General features: G+C 41.5%; 1 protein-coding gene across 1 annotated transcript in view; it reads right to left on the reverse strand.

The window, feature by feature from the left end:
• The window catches only part of LOC124624573 (acid sphingomyelinase-like phosphodiesterase 3a), a 1,195,211-nt gene extending 1,176,480 nt beyond the window's left edge, over positions 1-18,731 (reverse strand). The window contains exon 1 of the mRNA XM_047149115.1: positions 17,941-18,731. The gene's annotated coding sequence lies outside the window, so the exon portion shown is untranslated. The remainder of the gene's footprint in view (positions 1-17,940) is intronic.
• Between the last annotated feature and the right edge of the window lie 2,632 nt (positions 18,732-21,363).

Below are 21,363 nucleotides of genomic sequence, written 5' to 3' on the forward strand. Positions count from 1 at the left end.
AAAAAGTAGTTATTTACAGGCTTTTGATAGGTGGTCACTATAATGTGACTGGACAGTGTAATTGTGCCGAGACATACGTGGAAACCTTATAGTTGTGACACCATTGGCGCCCCCATCATCTAGGCGCTCCAAGCAGCGGCTTGTGTAGCTTGTGCAATAAGCCGGCACAGGCTGCAGAGGAGGTGAACGTTCTTACGTACTGCTAACAGTGATGCGACACTGAAGTATCGGTGTATGAATGTGAGTAGTACTTTCCCATCCCCGTGAAATCTTGCAGCTGGCTGCGCGGGGTAGCCGCGCGTTCTAATGCGCCTTGTCTCGGTTCGCGCGGCTCTCCACCTCGGAAGTTCGAGTCCTCCCTCGGGCGTGGGTGTGTGTGTGTTATCCTTGCGTAAGTTAGTTTAAGTTACATTAAGTAGTGCGTAAGCTTATGGGCCGATGACCTCTGCAGTTTCGTACCATAAGAAACATGGTTCAAATGGCTCTGAGCACTATGGGACTCAACTGCTGAGGTCATTAGTCCCCTAGAACTTAGAACTAGTTAACCCTAACTAACCTAAGGACATCACAAACATCCATGCCCGAGGCAGGATTCGAACCTGCGACCGTAGCGGTCTTGCGGCTCCAGACTGCAGCGCCTTTAACCGCACGGCCACTTCGGCCGGCCGTCCCATAAGAACTTACCACAAATTTCCATTTTTTTTTCTTGTAGCTGCTACTTTTGAAAGGCTGTAAAATGAAAACAGGATTGTGTGCATGGATATGACCTGTATGTATGTAGCCGGCAACATAATTTTCTGAGCAGTATATTAACCTTCCTCATTAATAATTTGCTGAAGCACTGTTTGAGGACTAGATTCAAACGACGTTTAAATAATGGTAATTATCATATCTTTTCAGTAAAACCGAATGTAAACCGTGGCTAAGATTCCATTTCTATTGACGTACCCATAATAATCAGTACTGTACACTCTTCGAAAGATCCACTACATTCGTTACTTGCTAATCGCACCCACAGCAGTATATTACCCGCAATACGTGTTAAATGACGAAACATAGAATTAATCTATTTAGTAAGTAATTAAAGGGATAGCTATAATGGCTATCCAAACTCTGTGGTACCTCTTAAGATGTTTTCACGTACCCCAGTGGTTAAGGCTACCCTCCTGGAATACGTGTAGTCCGGTTGTATTCCACTGCTTTAGTTGAAAGTACTATAGACTAGTTTCACGTAGAAGATGTGTGAGTATCTCAGTTAACTAAAACACCAAAGTGCAGTTTCGGTTGAGTGAACCAATAAACCGTTCAGCCACCAGAAAAAACTACGCACTGATTTCACCTGAAAATAAAGAATGAATAATTCACTCATTGTGCAAAACAGTAGTGGACAGTGTCGGTTGCTTTCTTTCAGTTGCTTCCTCAGATCGTGAATGAATAATTCAAACTAAAACCGAATGAGTCGATGGTTTTCTAACAACCGATTGACTCGAGTTTTTTCATTCAGCTGCTCTCGTCGCTTGTTTATGACAATTCGGTGTTTGTTGCATAGCGCCATCATTTTGAAGCAACTTGAATAGAAGCAGAGTAACAGAGCAGTAGGAATACATAGAGGAGATACGCAGCACAGACATAAAAATGGGACGAAAGGCAAATATTCATTTAAGCGACAGTGCACTTTACTGGAGATGGTCTTCTGGCCGCTTCTGTAGTAGGGTCGACAGACTAAATTGACGAAAGTACTGAACAATGCCTGACGAAAGGATATTCTGGGCTGAGGGCTTGAAGTTAACATAATAAAACACTTAGTAAACACTAAAAATTATCCGAAGGCCATTACATAAATCATGGAAACCTATTTGCCCAAGAAATTCACAGTGCCGTAGACACTGGCGAGCAGATTGATGCCGTATTCCTGGACTTCAGGAAGGCATTTGATACGGTTCCGCACTTACGTTTAGTGAAAAAAATACGAGCTTACGGAATATCGGACCAGGCTTGTGATTGGATTCAGGATTTCCTAGAAGAAAGAACACAACATGTCATTCTTAACGGTTCAAAATCTGCAGATGTAGAGGTAATTTCGGGAGTACCGCAGGGAAGCGTGATAGGACCTTTATTGTTTACAATATACATAAATGACTTAGTTGACAACATCGGTAGCTCCGTGAGGCTATTTGCAGATGACACGGTTGTCTACAAGAAAGTAGCAACATCAGAAGACTCGTACGTACTCCAGGAGGACCTGCAGAGGATTAATGCATGGTGCGACAGCTGGCAGCTTTCCCTAAACGTAGATAAATGTAATATAATGCGCATACATAGGGGCAGAAATCCATTCCAGTACGATTATGCCATAGGTGGTAAATCATTGGAAGCGGTAACGACCGTAAAATACTTAGGAGTTACTATCCGGAGCGATCTGAAGTGGAATGATCACATAAAACAAATAGTGGGAAAAGCAGGCGCCAGGTTGAGATTCATAGGAAGAATTCTAAGAAAATGTGACTCATCGACGAAAGAAGTAGCTTACAAAACGCTTGTTCGTCCGATTCTTGAGTATTGCTCATCAGTATGGGTCCCTTACCAGGTTGGATTAATAGAAGAGATAGACATGATCCAGCGAAAAGCAGCGCGATTCGTCATGAGGACATTTAGTCAGCGCGAGAGCGTTACGGAGATGCTGAACAAGCTCCAGTGGCGGACACTTCAAGAAAGGCGTTACGCAATACGGAGAGGTTTATTATCGAAATTACGAGAGAGCACATTCCGGGAAGAGATGGGCAACATATTACTACCGCCCACATATATCTCGCGTAATGATCACAACGAAAAGATCCGAGAAATTAGAGCAAATACGGAGACTTACAAGCAGTCGTTCTTCCCACGCACAATTCGTGAATGGAACAGGGAAGGGGGGATCAGATAGTGGTACAATAAGTACCCTCCGCCACACACCGTAAGGTGGCTCACGGAGTATAGATGTAGATGTAGATGTAGATGTATATCTTCCGATAGTGCGACAATATGAGAATTCCACGATGTGTTTTGAACCGGTACGGCAGCGTGTATCGGCATGTAAACATAAAATAAGGTTCCCGAACAGGAAGTCACGGTAAAACTTTAAATGAAATCCGTGTACATTTATTGTGCACGAGTACAAATCGAACAAAAATGAATGAAAATCAATGTTTCAGAATAAACCCCCAGTGCATACGCAAAGTGTTGCCAAGTGTGGGAAAGGCGTTGAATGCGATTGGCATTGCCATCAATGTGTGCCACCTTTCACCGAAATGCCGTGAGGATATTTTGTTTGCAAAGCGTGTTTCACACAATGGGAATACGTTATGGGACCAGGTCCGAGTTGCATGGACTGAGGCGTGTGCGTGTGTTTGTGTGTGTGTGTGTGTGTGTGTGTGTGTGTGTGTGTGTGTGTGTGTTTTGTTCTTAGCATAACTTAGTTTAAGTAGTGTGTAAGTCTAGGGACCGATGACCTCAGCAGTTTGGTCCCTAAGGAATTCACACACATTTAAACAGGGCTCAAACACCGAACAGGTCGGTAAAATTCGAACACCTAGCTACCCAGAATTAGAAAGAACTGATCACTTAAAGGTGAACTACGGTTTATGTAGCACCCGAGGCAAAGTGTAATAATGTAACCTAATATATATTTGTAACATACAAGAGTATTGAAGTCTAAAAAGGAAGACTAAAGTCCTATGTACCATCTACGACGCTTTTCAATAAGGAAGGATAAGTTCTTAAGGAAGCAATCCAATTACCAATTTACTAAATTGAGGAAGATTGCGAAATAACAAAATCGGGAAGGCCTCTCAAAAACGACGTTACTGTCTTAATCTATGCCACATTCAGCTCGATTACAAAATGTGTATTTAAGGCGCCAAAGAGTAAATCTACGAAGTAATCCTAAGATGACAATAAATTTACGTCAAATGGATCCAAGTTTTGAAAAGGAAAGCTAAATCAGAAATGTGTATAAAATTTCATTTGAGCGTACTGGATTTAATATTTGTAACAGATTCGCGTATCGTACCGCTAAGCGTTGAACCTACGAAAACGACACGTCCCACACGGATAAAAGGGAGAAAGATTGTCGGTTATAACAATTCGCCGTTCATGCAGTATAGCTTCATCATCAGGCATGACGTTCTAATTTATTATCTGTTTAATACCGACACTGTTCGCAACACATTTGGCAGACAGTATCTCTACATACCACTGTATTGTATGAAAAACTAGGCTGTAGCACATAGTTTAGGAGATATTACGTCGTAAACATTTTGATGCCTGAAAAACTAACTTTTAATTAAAATGATGTACAGTAAAACTTCACCATCAGGCATGACGATTTAATTTATTACCTTTTTTTTTACCAAACCTATTCCTAACACACTGTGAAAATAATATATATATATATATATATATATATATATATATATATATATATATATGGAGCGCAAATTAGCCAGTCTGTATTTACCCATTGTTTCATAACGAGAGACTTAGAGGCATCCAACAAAATTCACCCATAATTTCAAACGTTTCCTAACCTTTTTCTCGCTTACATACTTAAAGTCAAATATTCAACGCATAAACTCATTTGTAATCAGACCGCTGAAGCTGTTTTATACACGCGAGTTCCATGTTGAAAAGAATCTGGGATTTATTGTAGAAACTGTAAAACGTCTGTACGTACCGTTCGTTGGGCAGTAGTAGCAAATATTGGGCGTCTCAAGTATAGCATTCACGACAGCGAGGTATGGTTAGATTTTCATGGTCGTACTGCTAACTCAAGCCAGTAATCATACAAACGAATACGTGACCTGTCTTAACGTAATCGTGTGTCTCCTGGGCAGTGAAGCATTTGGATGGCGTCACAGTACATGGTCTAAAACTCACACAGATGAAGGTGAACATCATGAATTCCTGGATAATGCTGTGTGTCTGTTCCGTGGTTACATTGAATTTAGGTGAAAACTCTATGACGCTATGAGGCTGTTTTCTCTGCACTGAATTCAAAATATTCGTTTTAGTTGCTGCCAAAGGGAAAAAGTGTTGTTGAAATATTTTGACCAAAATTATGCTCCTCATACTTCGGCAGCTGTTTAAAACCGAACATATTTTTTACCGGTAAGATGTTTTCTTGCCCGCTAATCACTTAGCAGTTATGTTTATCATGTAGACAAGAATACACACCATCCTTCTACTGCAAATCAGTGTTAATCTTGTTTTCGACCAAATATATATCAGCTATTCGTATAAGGCACCATCGGTAGACTACAAAAATAGAAAGTTGTTTAATTATATGTATTTCATTAATAGACGTTAAGTGTTTCATCGCAGAGTTTCTCGTAACAAACTATGTATGGAAACTATTATGTTTTGCTTTACAGACCACTGATGATGGGTTGTACGAATAGGTCAAGAGTCGGTGGAAAACAAAATAAGTAATTATAGAAGGTACATAATACAAGTCCTTATCTACATGATCGACCTAATTGAAGCAGTAACTACGAAAGAACGACTACAGATATTAATAACATTTAGCATCGTGCTGCCCATCGACGAAAATGGGATGAATTCATTTAAAAATCGCTTTACATTGTTTGGGATGAGTTTCAGAATTGATTGAGGGTCACGTCAGTTTACGTAGCTACAACTATCACGTTTCATGTAGAAAAGGAAAGAATATCACCTATAGTATATCAGGTCTAATGGAAAGTCTCCAATGAACCCTTAAAGTGTGGGGTCTCGCCCACTCGTCGCTAAGAGGGTGCCTACGGGATGCAGCTTTTTGCGAATGTTATACAACAATTTCATACAAATAATATTAGTAGTTTTATTTGTAGAAAGCAAATTGACAATACTTAAGTTTACTACAGCAAATGTCACAAGCAAGAGATGACATGAAAACTGTACAGTTCTTGCTGTATATCGAGTCCAAGGAAACTCTTGATACGGATCACGACAATCTGACAGCGCAGCACTAATCACATTGCAGACTCGGGACGATCTGAACGGCCGAGGCTGGTAGGAGCGTCGCTTTTATTCACGTCTTGGGTCGAATTCCACCTACCATTAGCCGCCGTTTACTCACCGCCTTCTCTAGTCTTGCGTTCCGCATCTTCGTTTTGGAGTTTGTGGTTACGCCAGAACATAAAGATATTGCGCAAGAGAAAAATTATACACAACATGTGTCTCTTTCCCAAGACCATCGATTATTCCCTCCACATTGAAGGAATCCCATATTAAAAATTAGCCGTTCAGTACTGTCATATGTTTTTAGGCGGTTGGGCTGCAGTTACCTATCGGTATTAAGTCTCTAAGGAAATATGCGTCTAGAGATAATCTCAGTGACGTGACCGAAACTAAATATACTTCATCGTAATTCTCTAAATTCTCGCATTATAGTACACGAAGTGTAAAATACATATTTACATTGGAGAAATACAATTAGCAAGTGAAAAAAATAATAAAAATTGAAGACAGGCGTAAATAACAATCGCTTACACTTGCGCTGTAATCTGTTTAGAATAATCTACTATATTTCTGTTTCATTTTTTTATTTCCTTCTGTAACAGATGTTTCGTTTTTTACTCTGCGGGTCTACTTATACTGTTTAAATTTTTAGTATTTTTCTTTCTCGTGTTTTATTACAGCGCAATTTTACGCGAAAACTGAAGTTTGCTGTTTCAGCAACAATGACGGACCCATCATTTGTCTAAAAAAAGCATAATAGGGCCTGTATATAGTATTAATCAGGTAATATGAGCAGTTCTGTATGATTGGTGACCATGCTGTGGTGTAGAGGGGAGTCTTGTCGTTCTAGATCTTAAGTTGTTGCAGGAAGAGTTGGACAAAACTTCTATTTAATGTAACGAACCGCAGCTCTCTTTAAATGTGGATAAACGTACCATCATGAATATAACTAAGAGAAAGATCTGGATGTTATCTTACTACAAGATTAGTGGTGAACATTTTGAGCACTCATGAGAAGCATAAAAAATAGAGGGTTAACATTGAGAAACAATGTGGTATGGGACGATCAAGTAAAATCAGTAATACTGAAGTTGAATATAAGACAGATCTGTTAGAAAAATTCTGAGTAAACACAAGACTAACACGACAAATTGTAGACGGTTATTCCAGAGTCCTTATTGAGTAGACGAGACAGCAGGCATGTTGTGCATTCAAAAAATGGTTCAAATGGCTCCAGCCACATGGGACTTAACATCTGAGGTTAGCAGTCACCTAGACTCAGAACTACGTAAACCTAACTAACCTAAGGACATCACACACATCCATGCCCGAGACAGGATTCGAACCTGCGACCGTAGCAGCAGCGCGGTTCCGGACTGAAGCGCCTAGAACCGCTCGGTCACAACGGCCGGCTGTTGTGCATTCAGCGACGGGCCATGAGCATCATTGCAGCTCGGTACACTCCACACGAAAGCGTAACAGAAATGTTCAGAGAACTTACATAGGAAACCGTGAAAGAAATAGGACGAAGGTATAGCAAAACCATATTGGGTAAATACTGAGAACACGCCATCTTAAGCAGGCACCATGAACGTAAGAGAGACTGGGGAACGAACAGGGGTATACAGGCATTTTCTCTTCCTCACTGTGCGAGAGGGGGAAAGAAAATCGATAATATTGGTACGGTATTCACAACCATTCACTATACAGCGGCTTGTGTATATAGTCCTATGCAGATCTAAATGTAGTAAGTGACAACGGGCTGTTCATGTGAGCAACGTCCGTTTTTGAAGTATAATCCACATTTCAAAATTTTACTACTTCATCATCTGGAACACTTTCCTACGTCATGCGTTTCTACAACATACTTATAGCAGTTAAATACCCCTTTACAGCACTGTCTGGCACATTTCGAATTACATATTTCGCCTACATTACACTGCTGTCACAAGGAAATTTATGAAAATTAAGAGCCGGCCGTGGTGGCCAAGCGGTTCTAGGCGCTATAGTCTGGAACAGCACGACCGCTACGGTCGCAGGTTCGAATCCTGCTTCGGGCTTGGATGTGTGTAATGTCCTTAGGTTTAAGTAATAGTTCTAGTGGACTGATGACCTTAGAAGTCAAGTCCCATAGAGCTCAGAGCCATATGAAAATTGAGAAAAGTTAGAGAGAGACGGAGACAAATTCACAGAAACACAGTCAAGGAGAGAGAGTCGAATAGACTAGTTCTAAAATACAGAGCTCGTAAAGACAAACGTAGCACTCAGCGGCTTCGTAATGACATTATTTTGCCTTTAGAAGCGAAAATAATGATTTGAAAGTTACGGTTTGTGCCTTTCAGTCTATATGACGCCGTCTTCGAAAGACATGCGTCTGGAGGGAAAGAACATTAGTGTTCCGTCTACTTCGGCATCATTAGGGATGGAGCATTACTGAGTTGTGCAAGCATGTGGCGAGATATTGAATGATGCATTATTGAAAGAACCATTCTAGCATCAGCCTAAAATGACTAAGAAAAAGCAGGAATAACTGGAACAGTGTCGCAACGTTACACATCCAAACGAAAATGTGTTTTAACTAGTTGGTCACTTCAGCACGTAAGAATTAACGTATCTCGGCAACTGTTCTCTGATGTCACAACAAAATAACATGAAGATAAGGAAACAAAAGAAAAATTCGGAGTGGGTATTAAAATCCATGGAGAAGAAATAAAAACTGTAAGGTTTGCCGATGACATTGTAATTCTGTCAGAGACAGCAAGGGACTTGGAAGAGCAGTTGAACGGAATGGACAGTGTCTTGAAAGGAGGGTATAAGATGAACATCAACAAAAGCAAAACGAGGATAATGGAATGTAGTCGAATTAAGTCGGGTGATGCTGAGGGAATTAGATTAGGAAATGAGACACTTACAGCAGTAAAGGAGTTTTGCTATTTGGGGAGCAAAATAACTGATGATGGCCGAAGTAGAGAGGATATAAAATGTAGACTGGCAATGTCAAGGAAAGCGTTTCTGAAGAAGAGAAATTTGTTAACATAGTGTATTAAGTGTCAGGAAGTCGTTTCTGAAAGTATATGTAGGGAGTGTAGCCACGTATGGAAGTGAAACATGGACGATAACTAGTTTGGACCAGAAGAGAATAGAAGCTTTCGAAATGTGGTGCTACAGAAGAATGCTGAAGATTAGATGGGTAGATCACATAACTAATGAGGAGGAACTGAATAGGATTGGGGAGGAGTTTGTGGCACAACTTGACTAGAAGAAGGGATCGGTTGGTAGGACATGTTCTGAGGCATCAAGGGATCACAAATTTAGTATTGGAGGGCAGCGTGGAGGGTAAAAATCGTAGAGGGAGACCAAGAGATGAATACACTAAGCAGATTCAAAAGGATGTAGGTTGCAGAAGGTACTGTGAGATGAAGAAGCTTGCACAGGATAGAGTAGCGTGGAGAGCTGCATCAAACCAGTCTCAGGACTGAAGACCACAACAGCAACAACAACAACAACAAGTTTGTTTTACCTTCTCACGAACGAATATTATCCATCGTGTTAAAAACATGAAGCACACATGAGGACAGAATTAAAATCGTCTAATTACGTTGCAAAGCGAGTCACAGACGTATTTAAATCATGCTGCTTTCTTGCGGGCGTTCCGCTCTTGCTTCGCGCTGCAACTTCACTCACGTGGTCTGTGAACTGTGACATAGCTAGATCTTATTGTGACCGTGGAACGAAAGTTCATCGCCACTATTTAACGCTCAAGAGGAAGTTTATGATCACTAGACTTTCCGTTAGTATCCTGGTATAAACATCAAGCCTCTCTTCGGTGTCTCGTGTAGAAAGGCAAGTAAAACGGATGCGGTCCTTAATCGCGGGGTCCACATCAAAGCTGTTCGAGAGCAATAGGCGTTCTCGGCATCCGGTTTCGCCTTCTTTTTGCCCTGTCATCATCGCAAACATTTATAGTTAGTGCACTTAACATGCACAGCCATCAGAGTCATGCAGATTATGCGGTTACCAATCGTCGGTCGTGGCGACACGAAACTGGCTGAAATGGTGTTTTGGTGTATAGGAGAAAGGGTTTCACTAGACAAAGAACAGCATCGGTTATATATATATATATATATATATATATATATATATATATATATATATATATATATATATATATAATCTCAATTTTATATATAAAAATTGAGATGACTCAGGGGAGCCGTCTGAGTACGTTACTTTACTATCAAAAAGATATTAAGGTGACGATATTGAAATTATGACACAAGCCGTAACCTGGGATTGAAATGAGTGGCGACAAGTGAAAATTTGTGCCAGGCCGGGAATCGAACCCGGATCTCCCACTTAACGAGAGCTGTCGCCTTGACAATTTCGCCAATCCGAGCACGCTTCACTCCCAGCCCAAATTTCTAACTTGTATCACATTACATACGTAGCGTCCCCTGTCCATTACCCTTATTGGTCACAGTCTCAAGTAGATTGCCGGAAGAGTTCGGACGAAGCGCGCATCTGCGCTGAATGATTTTTAACTGGTCAAGGTGCTTATATTTATAGTTTTTCTCTATTCTTCCGGACACCAACAACCCCCCCCCCCCCCCAAAAAAAAAAAGAGGAATAAATATTTCCTTCGTCATGGCGAAGTTGCCGAGAGACTATAATGTCGATGTGATCGATTACTTCCACAAAATGTTTTCGTTTGCTTCTTAGAACATAATTTATCTTACTTTTATCTGGAAGTTAAACCAAGAATAATTATTAAGTCACAACTATTTGCTCGTGGAATTGGTAAGTTACGCTCTTATCGTCTAATATTAGTTTTCTAAAACAAACTCTTGAGGTACACTGCAAACAGAAAGTTGGAGCTCTTCAAAACTGCTGACACCTTGTGTTCATGGCTTGTCATCGGGTGCTCTTATTGATCTATCTGCTGAAAGTTACGTGATGTGTAAACTGTAACTTTGCAGTCGTTGTTGCAGTAACACAGAAAGTAAACACTATGAAGTCTACGGCGAAGTGAACTGTCCTGCCCTAACAAACGTGCCCGTTGCAAGATCGTGGAACAGTCTGCCTACTGTGGAAAAAGTTGTTTCCCGCCAGTTTTCCAAGAAGACACAAAGCATTCAAAGTCGTTGTTGGAAATGAGTAAATTCTTCTAAACGTCAATAAAATTGGAGAAAGTTTAAATCAGTTTTGAGAAACTGTCTCTCATGTAAGATTCTTAAGGCTCGTGGCCTTCAGATTAACGAGGAATGTGCTCAAGAGATAATAAATTAAAATCAATTTGCTCTTTTTAGCAATACGCTTCAGTGGACCGCATAATTGTGACACGTTGTGTTAATATCGTGACATATGTGCTGTATCGTTCTTTTACGACCACAAGCTGAGACAGTGCCACTTGCTGTTTGATTAGTTTTGCACCATTTGGATTACATCGTGACGCTTCGCACCAGTATGAAAGAAATTACGATAACGCAGCACACAGGCAGTGTTTCATCGTCCAGCGATTCTAGTGATCACAGTATCTCGAAGGAGATCATATGACACGGGTTTATCAGGTTTAAAGGAAATTTTAGGTGATGACAATCATCGTGAATGCTGATGCAGTTAGAGCCTCCGCGTGCCTATCTATTTTACACCTATGTTACTTTGAAAACACTCAAAGTAATCCATATTTACTTTCAGATTTCGGGGACATTTATTGAGTTAATCACCACTAGACAAAGTAGGATATGTCGCAATTAATTCCTAACATACGTTACACAATTGGTCGTCAAATAGTGGAACTATAAAAAAGTACGAAAATGCGCAGTTCACAAGAAAATGGTTCAAATGGCTCTGAGCACTATGCGACTTAACTTCTGAGGCCATCAGTCGCCTAGAACTTAGAACTAATTAAACCTAACTAACCTAAGGACATCACATACACCCATGCCCGAGGCAGGATTCGAACCTGCGACCGTAGCGGTCGCTCGGTTCCAGACTGTAGCGCCCAGAACCGCTCGGCCACTCCGGCGGGCCGCAGTTCACACTGCCGGTATACTAAAACCTAGCAAGTTATATATTTCTATCAGATTCTTTCACACACTGTGTGTGTATGCAAACGATGAAATAGTAAAACCGTCAGTATCCATACAAATACGTCTCGTACCATTCTGAAGCCTATCTACCTCCCTGAAAGAGGGTAGTAATACACGTTTTCTTCTAGCTGCAGATATAATTTAGATGGAATATTAAACTACTGAATAATGTACATACAGAGAAAAATTCCAAATATGAACTTTACTTTTAGCTCATACTTTTTGAAAAATTTCTCTTACTTCTTGTAGAATTATTACCTTCGATTACTTACAATTTATAGTCATTTTGTACCAAATATTTCAGTTCAAATGGTTCAAATGGCTCTGAGCACTATGGGACTTAACATCTTAGGTCATCAGTCCCCTAGAACTTAGAACTACTTAAAGCTAACTAACCTAAGCACATCACACATCCATGCCCGAGGCAGGATTCGAACCTGCGACCGTGGCAGGCACGCGGTTCCGGACTGAAGCGCCTAGAACCACACGGCCACCGCGGCCGGCATATTTCAGTCATAGCTCCTACAGAACAGTGACTTCACATTACTTTCGTTGGCCCATCTTCAAGATTACAGCAAATGCTGAGAATTAAATAAATTACACCAACTGATCAGAGAAACATTATTATTTCAGTTCTTTTCTTATATTTAATAATCTACAAATAAGAAATTACTAGATGTTGAGGAACGGTTTTTAATAATAACCGCTTGTCACAACATCAAGATAATGGGGTCTTTGAGACTCTTGTCTTCAGTTCGTAGTAAGGAGACAGCACTCCAAAAACTCTTCGCACCAAATTTCTAAAATATAAAAACTTTTTGCACTTATCTTGACTCTGGTCCGTAAATAACTGCTAACATGTGATTACAATTTTTCGAGTAGGCGCTGGTAACATGCTCCGGTCAACACTTAAAGTTCTTCAAAGTTCGCTAAATGACTTCATGCATTTCAGGTCAACATTTAAATTTGTTCACTTTCGGTCAGAGGACGTGAGATATCCCGGACATTATGTCCCACAAATACGCGAACGCCCAACAGTCTGAGACAGGGAAACGATCAATTACCCTTTTAATAGGTTTAAGGCCATGCGCTTGTTCCGTCAATGCACTTCTTAAAATGTTTTCTGACTTCTTAGAACAACTCAAACTAACTCACACTAACCCGCATTCTATTGAAACATAGTTATATTATTAAAACTTAATCGTTACAAAGGAAATGAATTCCCCATCAACGTTGTCTAATGATCATTTTACTGAGACCCAGTTGTTTACGCTGTATTAAATCTCTTGTAAATCCCTTCCACCCATCATTTAAGTGTTCGCTGTCCTACAACAACAATTTAATGAATCATTGGTAAGGAAAACTCTGTTCTCCTGCATCCTTAGGCCATTATCAAAAGATCTTTGTACAATTCGCTATCAGTTGCACAGTGTAGACCCCTATTCCATCGTAAATACATTACAGAAAAATGGATACATCAGCGTGTAATACCTCAAGAGCACTAAATGGAAGAAGAAAATATCAGTCATCTTTATAGAGGATATAATACTCGTAGATGATGTTCGATGGGTGACTGAAACTCATACATCGTCACTTAACGATATTAATACATAAAATTCTTTTGACGTGTGTTAGATGCCTTTTTTCGCCTTTGGCTTCAGTATATTGTGGTAGCGAGGAAACCTCATGACAAGAAGTTCAGAAACAACGAGCTGTGACCGAATTCACTGCGTTCATACAGGAGAGAATAGTGACACTTTTAGAATTTACTGTGACTTCTTTACACAGAAGATTTGATTTTTTTGAGATCAGTTTTCTTCTCTCTCACTACAGAGTGTTTTCCTACATCATTGAATCGCTCCAAGCATAAGTATTGCCACATACATGCTCCATCCCTACATCTGTCTCCTATGTCTGAACGAAATGCTACTTGTTGGTATAACTAACAGATCTCATATGCTATGAGTACTGAATAGTTGCTCCGAGATAGTATTTATGACTTGGTGAGACAAGCTAGTAGAAAAGTAAATTTTTATTTACATATTACGGAAGATAGTGAAATTGCTCTTGCTCATAGTAAACGCCATCTTAGGCAGAAAAAGTTTTTGGAAAACATCGACTTGTATTCTAGAGTTAAAGGATCAGTTTCCTAGTTTATTATTAATACTTTAATAGTAGCCTACTAGGTCCAGAGAAACGTGTCGTGGATGATATGTAAGAATAAGCACGCTGATGTTGACACCAGCTGTTCGTCGCAATTTCTCCCACTATTATCTTACGAACAATTATTTTCGATTAGTAGAGGCCACAGGGCGGTTAATGATCTAATTAGAAACGCATATCCAGAGATGCAACGGAAATGAACATGTAGCACCGTCTCTTCCATTGTCCTGTGTGGGTGAAAGTGTGACAATAATTAGCTGCGACGGATAATTAACGTGTCTATACCCATGTGTGACCTTCTACTCTGGGCATGTATCTTTCCACTGGTAGTCCATAGTCAGAAATCCCATTTCTCAGATAAAACATCGATTACTATTTGAAATACCTGCCTCGAGAGTTGGTTAGTAACAATGAAGTAATGATCAGGATAATATTAGCTTTCTAGCGTCATTTAAACCATGGAGAGAAGGGCAAATTTTAAATTTTCCCTGGAGTAGTATAATACGTCTTTTAGCTGTTATCTAAGTTGCACCCAAACGCGCCTATATGAAAGCGAAATTGATGTGTCTTTCATGACGCATTCCGTTAATTACAACAGCATGTTTGTTGTGCGCCGTTACCGAATAAAGTCATCCGCCCGCGCTGACTATCGAATATTTTTTAATTTGTTTTCTTCTTCTCTTCCATTTCTTTGTCGCAAAGCAGAGATGTTGGAAACTTAATTAAAACTAATTTGTTGCTCTTTTCATCCTTGGAATAAGCGAAAAATGGGTGCAACACACTGAAATACATTTTAATTTGAGAGGTAGAATTCGAGAGTGCTATATCAAGAACCTGTCGTGCAGGTAGAGGGAACGAAATACCACTACTAATATGAAAGTGTCCATGAGGTAGATTACTTCGCTTTACATTTTTAGTATTTCAGTGGAAGAAAGAGATAGTATTGTAGACTGAATATGAGATCAGTTTGACTGTGATGAGAGGGAATATAGGAACGATTATAGCGTTACAGTATGATTCATTCAGGGTTACTATTAAAACTTGTTTTATGGACCAATGAACCCTGATCATAGGACAGAAATTTAAACCTTTCATCTAGCTAACTCGTGTCCTAAGATTGAAACGGTAGCGGCCCCAGTACGACAGTTCGTTGTGCTTTTTACCGACCTGCTGTCAGCTAACCTGTAATAGCGGTTGAGTGTGCGACGGCGGCACGACAGTGTGTTAACGGAGTACATACCACGTTGAAAAATTAGCAACTGTACATATCCCTGTGTGTATACTGACTTGAGAGGTTTTAATATCTTATCTTTCTGATTTGTCAAATAGCAGTCTTACATGCAATGTAAAAATTTCCCTTATGCAGTAACTTTATACTTTAATAGGCGATCACACGATATGTATCTCCGTGTATGTTCGAAAGGAAGTTCGGATCGAAGGAAAATAACGTCCTACGCCGATATGAATGACTGTATGCAAAACGACTTTTTGTTTCTACGCCCTGTAAAGACTGGCATCGCCCGTCCCCGTAAATGAGTGGTGCGTGCGGCTGATGACATGAGGGGGAATCATGGTTCTATTTCAGTCATTTATGCCGTCACTGCCAGGGATATTTCCTCGCTTGAAGAAATGGCCCGGGATGAAGTCAGCCTCTTGATGGCTACTGAGGAGCTATCTGACCGAGCAGTAGCGGCTCCAGGTCTGCTAACCTGACAGCGGCCTGGAGTGCTGTATGCTGGGATGACACGGTGGCCGGTCGGTGCCTACGGCACGTCTATGGCCAGAAGGGCGTTGCTTACTAAAAGGCATCTCTCCTTAAATCTCAGTAAGCGTAATGAAATGCTCACAAAACTAGAATAAAATTTCAGGACCAAATAAATGAATCGAGTTACAGTATTAATGATAAGTGTTTGGAATCTGTCACAACATAAATAACAGGAGGTTACTCTAGAGACGGATTAATGACTGGATGGAAAACGTGGAATCGAGATAATTGAAGGTAGACATACTTTCATTGGGAGAGTTCTCTTGAAGTGCCATGAAACTGTCGAGGAGAGGTATGTAAGTACATGTGGAAAGAAATAATCTCTTATCATGGTCATTACAGGATTGGACGAGATCGGGGTCAAGGAACCGGCCGCGTATCTGCTTATCGAAGGATCCAGTTATTAATGATTTAGGGAAACCATGGGAAACCTTCCGTTGAAAGTAGAGCCGTAAACACCACTTCACATTATTCGTTCTTACCGGATCCGATTTCATTTTGCGAATTATGGTTAACCATAGACATGCTGAAGGCTTGCTTAGTCTCCATTACGCACACTGACATTGGTCAAAGCTTCTTGGATGTCAGTCACCCTGTGGCTGTACTAGCACGCTGTTCACTTGCTGTGGAAACAACCCAAGCTGTGTAACCCATTCCTATGGAAACCCATAAGTATGCTGTTGACCACCAAGCTTTACAAGACTTACTTGGTAGTAAATGACCTGAAGGAAGGGCGATTTATGCAAGTAGTAATTTCTCATTAAGTGTATAACGTATGGAAAGATGGGAGTTCTTCGAGAACCACAGAATTTAGGAGATCTGGGAAATATGATCCTGAAAGCTCGTTGACGATAGCGTATTTAGCACAGTGAGCACCTAATTTATTGAAAGAGTCATAATTTCTACTGCAAATAAATTTGAAAATAATAATAAACCAGTATTTTGATGAGAGGGAGGCCTCTAAAGGTACAGCGCTAGCTTAAGTGAGCCTTTATCGACGGGAATTCCTGAAATCGATTGATGTGCTGCAGCGAAAACCTGAGACATACGACTTTCCTATAGAACTCTAGCTCCGTACGTGAAGTAGCGCGCTACTTTGCCCAGTTTCCTTAAAAATTAAAGCTGTGGTGACGAACGAGTGTTTACGCAAAGATTCTAAATATATGTAACGTATTTTTAATTGTGCATACCTGACTTCAATTTTCTAGCTTCCGGTGGCTTACACAGTGGAAACATTTTGGAATCGTCCATTAAACGCTAACTATATGTCTAAATATAATACAAAACTTGAAAATATTACTGTCAGTGGAGGGAACGATAGCACTTGTCGTTTTTCTTCACGTGCTCAGAGAAGTAAGTAGTGCATTGAGGAATCTTTGGGGAGTGCGGTATTAAACTAATATAGTAAACATAAGACGAATTCTCAGTACGGATCATAAATACGTTTTTGACATTAAACGTTCAGAACCTGAGTGGGTACGAAATTTCTTACGTTTTAAGTAATACATCCATTTTGTTGTCTGTATACTGTAGCCATTCAGAGTAGATGACAGTCTCGTGGAGAAGTAATCACTGTCAGAGACGCGCGAGTTAGCGAGGTTGCGTCCAGTTCAGATCCTTACACAAGGCCATTTATCCACACGAAATTATCATTGTTGTCAAAGCTAATGCCGCTATAATAAACTTCGCTGGAACCATTTAGTGTTGTGCAACGATCCTACTCCTCAAATTGTTAGCTCAACGCTCTGACGTTTACCGAGCTTACGGAAGCCAGTCACTGACGGATATCATAGCTGAATCCTTTAACGACAATGTCACAACAACAGCGGTGGCCTGCAGGCCTGATACATTCAGTCAGTCTCACACACGTACACACACCGCTTCCGTTATGTGCCACACTGCGGCGCTGTCGACATTTATACTCACCTCTGCGGTAATCCTGCCCTCCCAATGTCCTCCAGTGTCAACTGCGCGGAAGATTAACTGGCGTGCGTTAACACACGGCTGTGCTGCACCAGGAGCACCGTAACAGTTCCTGGCAGAGCAATTAGTTTTGTGACATCGAGAACGCAGGTCTCTGAACACAGCTTCGGACTTTGAGACCGTCCACAGCGATGTCTACGTGTTTAGCGTACTTACGATTAACTTTTACTCTAAAGTGGTTCTGGTGGTACGACACACTTGTTTCCAGTATAAGGAAAAATTTACTACTTCCCTGGGGCGTCTTACAAAATTTGGTGGAATAGGAAAGTAGCCTTAACTGACGTGTATACTTCCTACTTCTGGAGAGGCGAATGGAAACTGTGATTCCAGATTAATATCGAAGGTTTATTTTTAAGACTACAAACACTGATAGCAAGCGTGTAACGAATTACAACTCTGCCATTAAAGTTGTTTATTTTTTTGGGAAAATGTTATTTGTGTGTGTGCTACGACCTAGACATAACACATGGAGTTCAGAGAGCGATATTAAGCGTCGCGAGCAGCCAAGTCTGCTGTCTCCCAGTTCAATTTCCTCTTGTTGAATAAAGACACAAATTCACAGAAAAAAATTCCGCGACCCGTGTGTAAGGTTAAACGCCGGCAGCCGCCCTTGATAGTTTTTGGCGCCTGTATACCGTCACATACTTCCAGAGGCGAGGCGCGCTACAAGCGAGAGGTTCCGACTCGTGGCGTGCGCGGACCCTCGACAGCGGAGGTGCGTGCGTGGTGGACCACCGACCGCGCGCTACTGAAGCGCCCGAGGGCGGAGCTCGGCGGAGCCTTGGGTTTCGCGCTCGCCGCCGTCGACTGCAGCCGACGCCCTCCGACGCCACGCGAAGCGACTGCGAAATAGCGGCTCGCCGATTTCTGCGCATGCGCTGTCGCGCCGAGTACACCGCCAGTGCATTATGCGCGAGCATTTCTCTCTCTGTTTCTCTCTCTGCTGCGCTCAAGTCAGTCAGATAGTGAGACACTAACATGTCATAAGTACACTGCGGACAATATCTGTCTTCTCCGTCGTGAGCATAATTCGTGTACATGATCGGGACTAGCACCAAGACAGATGCAAATAATGTGAAATCTATTAGAAAGTGAATTAAATTTCCTGTATTAGTCTGATCATTGTCGATATGACTTTCTTTCTTTAATTATTATTATTGGTTTCTTGCTAGCGCTGTGGCTGAGACGTGGTATTTACTGGTATTAAGGAAAACAAGGAATGGGGGACCCACCAATATAGCTTTCTTTTCACACAACCTGTTTATTTAACAATGTATAATCCTAAATTTGTTTTCTTCACAAATTAACAAATTTCTGAAGTGCATTAGCTTTTACAGGAGAAATCAAAACATGAACAACATGACAATAATTAGGAGGGCCCGGAGCTGCAGTCAGCCCGTTATCGGGTGAATCGGCGGTGTTTACTACCGCGCTGGACACAGTTTCTCGTATTAAATGCCCTCCTGCAACACATGAAAACATATATAAGTAATATTGATGACGAGAGTGTTTCAATTACTCAAACAAATGACAATTTTTTTTTATTTGTAATGTCGGAAAGTTCGGAGTTAAGATGCGCACCTATGCTTAAAGGTTCAACAAATTAGGAAACAATTATGACAGTTATAATGCTTGCTTGAAACCGAGCAACCATTTCATTTCAATCAGCAACCAAGGTGCGACTGGATCCCAACCCGTCCCTTATGACAATCTTATTCTGACTAAAGGCCTGGAGACAGTTGGCTGTTAATATGTCAAAAGTTAAATTGCTTCTCAATTATGAAGGCCGCTCTGAAGGAAAGTTTTAAAACATTACGTATGAGCACTTATTACAATAGAACTCACTCGGGGGAACCACAATTCCAGTTACAAATATACCAATGACGACCCGGTCTCTCAAAGACAGCAACGCACAGCTTAGTACAACAGGTAGTTCAGTTATCTCAAATACAAAAAAAAAAAAAATTTGAAATTTGCGTAAGGTATAATGGGACCCAACTGCTGAGATCATCGGTCGCTAGGCTCACACGCTATTTAATCTAACTTAAACTGACTTATGCTAAAGACGACACACACACCCATGTCGCATGGTGGACTTGAACCTCCGACGGGGGAGCCGCGCGGACCCTGACAAAAACGCCTCTGACCGCTCTGCTACCCCTCGCGGCTATCCCAAATACGATTACAATCAAGGAATTAAACCGGTTAACATCTAAATCTAACCTGAAGACTCCTGTTTGTTTAATGGCAACCTGTGTCTTGGTACAATTGTTCCGACTGTATTTCCGACAAGGAGATGGTTCATTAAAGCATTAATGATCGGCTGTAAACCAGAAAGAAATGGCAATATAATACGAGAACAAATCTTCAAACTACAACTAGTGTCTAGTGCAATACTACGGTCTATATTTACGACGAAAGAGCCGACCAAGTAAAGCTCTTAGGGTCGGGTACAAACCAGAAAATAATTAGGTGGTCGAGAAGATAATGACACCAAACACCACGAGGAGTACAGAATGTTACTGCCCTTTATGGAGCAAGCAGCTCCATGGATCCACGGAGACTCGCGGCGGTTACTGAATGGTGCCGATGACAGCCAGGTAGGAGGGGGCAGCCAGGCCACGAGCGATCGTCCGACACAAACGTTGCCAACCAACCGACGGGATGTCGGCCTGCTGCTTGTAGTCGACGCTGATCTCGGTGAATTACTCCGGTATCTTTCCTCTGCGCGGCCCTCCTTGCGTAGCTCGTGGCTGCGGCCGCTCGGACTTCGTGACCGCCTCTTGTCGCGAAGCTACCGCCAATCCCCTAACTTGGTGACTCTTCCTATCGGGCGAGCGAACCCGTATGTATATCGGCAGGCAAAGATCTTCTGAGGACACAACCCACAGAAACCAACTCTTCCTGATATATATTGGCAACGGGGACTCAAGAGGGATAGTCGATACTACCCTTGAGCTAGTGGTGCCAGAGAGACAAGTCTACTATTGTATTGTATTGTATGTGAACCGTTGACCTAGAAACGACGAGGAGGCTCCGTCCCCACCCCAGCTGCAGTGGTCCACAACCCCACGACGACTACCGCCGTCCAATTCACCCCTCTGCCGCACCACACCGAACATAGTGTTATTGTGCGGTTCGGCCCCCAGTTGACCCCTCCCTCCCTCCCCAGGGAACGTCACACCAGACGAGTGTAACCCGTATGTTTGCGTGGTAGAGTAAAGGTGGTGTACGCGTACGTGGAGAACTCGTTTGCACAGTAATCGCCGACATAGTGTACCTGATGAGGAATAAGAGGAACCAGCCCTTATTCTCTGAGGCAGATGTAAAACCACCTAAAAACCATCCACAGACTGGCCGACTCAC

Source organism: Schistocerca americana, chromosome 1 (genome assembly GCF_021461395.2).
Source record: "Schistocerca americana isolate TAMUIC-IGC-003095 chromosome 1, iqSchAmer2.1, whole genome shotgun sequence".
Classification (NCBI taxonomy): domain Eukaryota; kingdom Metazoa; phylum Arthropoda; class Insecta; order Orthoptera; family Acrididae; genus Schistocerca; species Schistocerca americana.